Source organism: Leptonychotes weddellii, chromosome 13 (assembly GCF_054177405.1).
Source record: "Leptonychotes weddellii isolate Sample4059 chromosome 13, ASM5417740v2, whole genome shotgun sequence".
Taxonomy (NCBI): domain Eukaryota; kingdom Metazoa; phylum Chordata; class Mammalia; order Carnivora; family Phocidae; genus Leptonychotes; species Leptonychotes weddellii.
Window position 1 is genome coordinate 14,061,039 of NC_138381.1, and position 2,577 is coordinate 14,063,615.

The window sequence follows — 2,577 nt, forward strand, 5'->3', positions numbered from 1 at the left end:
TGATCCCAGGGTCCTGGGATCAAGCCCCACATCAGGCTCCCTGCTCAGCGTGAAGCCTGCCTCTCCCTCTCCCACTCCCCCTGCTTGTGTTCCCTCTCTCGCTGTTTCTCTCTGTGAAATAAATAAATAAAATCTTTAAAAAAAAAAAAAAAAAGAGGCCAAGCCGTGAAACTAAGTTGCTTGCAACAGGTCTATGAGGGTGGGGGAAAGTGTCTAGGAAATAAAACAGAGTAAGACAAAGCAACTGGAAGGTTTTAGCTAAAGTTCTTTCAATCATCTTTGTCTTTTGCTCCATGTTTAAGGATGCGCGTGAACTCAATATAATTGAAATTTCCCTTTTTGTCAATAGGCGCTTCTCTGTACAGCTCATCCACTTCCTCATCTGTAAACCGATCTCCCATGGTTGTCAGCAGCTCTCTCAGATAATCTTCCTGGATGGTGCCAGTTGCTTCTTCATCAAAGCAAGCAAAAGCGTTTCTGATGACATCTTCTGGATCTGTGCCATTTAACTTCTCACCAAACATTGTGAGGAACACAGTGAAATTTATGGGCCCTGGAGTCTCATTCATCATGGCCTCAAGGTATGCATTGGTTGGATTCTTCCCTAGAGAAGCAAGCATATCATGCAAATCCTCCTTGTCAATGAAACCATCTCTGTTCTGATCAATCATGTTGAAGGCCTCTTTGAACTCCTGACTGAGACTGGTCAAACATGGTGAATACATTGGATGTTGCATGCTGGGGGTGCTTCTTGGTGGTCTTGGTCTTTGCCTTTTTGCTCAACATGGTGGCTATTTAATTCGCCGCCAGACACCAGAATCCGGGCTGCCCTGCGTGAGACTATGAGCGATGGCGACGATGGCTGGGCTGTCTAGTTGCGTGACTTTTTTTTGTCAATTCTTCAAAATTTTCTACATAGATAGTCATGTCATCTGCAAACAAAGACAGTTGTATTTCTTCCTTCCCAATCATTATACATTTTATTTCCTTTTCTATCTTATTGCACTAGCTAGGATTTGTAGTTTGCTAGTGAATAGGAGTGATGAGGGGAAGCATCTTGGCCTTGTTCCCCATCTTAGGAAGAAAGCATCTTGTTTCTCACAATTAAGTATATAATGCTAACTGTCTATTTTTAAGTAAGTTTTATTTTTTTAAGCAGTTTTAGGTTCACATAGAAAAACTGAGTAGAAAGTATAGCGAGTTCCCATGTATCTGGTGCTTCCACATATGCACATCCTCCCCCACTATCAACATCCCCCACCAGAATGGTACATTTGTTACAATCAATGAACCTGCATTGATAAGGCAATATCACCAAAGTCTATAGTTTACATCATCGTTCACTCTTGATGTACATTCTATGACTTTGCACAAATATATAATGGCATGTATCCATCATTATGGTATCATACTTCACTGCCCTTAAGATTCTCAGTGTTCTACCTATTCTTCACTCCTCCCCATCCCAACCCCTGGCAACCACTGATCTTTTTTACTATCTTCATAGTTTTGCTTTTTCCAGAATGTCATGTAGTTGGAATCATACAATATGTGGCCTCTCAGATTGACTTCTTTCACTCATTAATATGCATTTAAGTTTCCTTCCTATCTTTTCATGGATTGATAGTTCATTTCCTTTTAGCACTGAATAATATTTCATTGTTAGGATGTACCACAGTTTATCCATTCACCTACTGAACACCTTGATTGCTTCCAAACTTTGGCAATTATAAATAAATCTGCTATAAATACCTGTGTGCAGGATTTGGAGTGGATATAAGTCTTCAACTCATTTGAGTAAGTATCAATGAGTATGATTGCTTGATCATATGAAAAGAGTGTGTTTACTCTTGTAAGAAACTGTCAAACTGTCTTCCACAGTAGCTGGACCGTTTGCATTCCCACTAGCTGTGAATGAGAACTCCTGTTGGTCCACATCTTCACTATCATTTGGTGTTGCCAGTTTTTTTATTTTTATTTCTGGATTTTGTCCATTTTAATAGATGTGTATCTCATTGTTGTTTTAATTTGCATTTCCCTAATGACATATAATGTCAAGCATCTTTTCATATGCTTAAATGCCATTTGTGTATCTTTCTTCATGAGGTGTCTGTTCAGCTCTTTTGGTCATTTTTTAATTGGGTTGTTCATTTTCCTGTTGAGATTTAAGGGTTCTTTGTTTATCTTGGATAGCAGTTCTTTATCAAATATGTCTTCTTTAAACATTTATTTCCTAGTCTGTGGCTTGCCTACTCGTTCTATTAAGCTATTCGTTTTTGTAGAAGTTCCTTATCAAGTTGAGAAATTTCCCTCTATTCATAGTTTGCTAAATGTTTCTAGGCTGAATAAATGTTGGCTTTTATCAAATGTTCTTTCCAAATCTATTGATATGGTCATATGATTTTTCTTCTTTAGTCTGCTGATGTGATGGATTACATTAATTGGTTTTCAGATGTTGAATCAGCCAAATGATCTAGAGCTTCAAAAATAAATATATTTTGTGCTTTTGTAGATTAAAGAGCAAATTTAATCAGTAAGATGGGAAGATTAAATTTTAAAAAATAAGCATTCCTTAGT

At 37.8% G+C, this 2,577-nt stretch overlaps 1 pseudogene; it reads right to left on the reverse strand.

Annotated features, from left to right (window-relative positions):
• Nucleotides 1-209: 209 nt before the first annotated feature.
• LOC145716735 (myosin regulatory light chain 12B pseudogene) lies at nucleotides 210-866 on the reverse strand (annotated as a pseudogene).
• Between the last annotated feature and the right edge of the window lie 1,711 nt (nucleotides 867-2,577).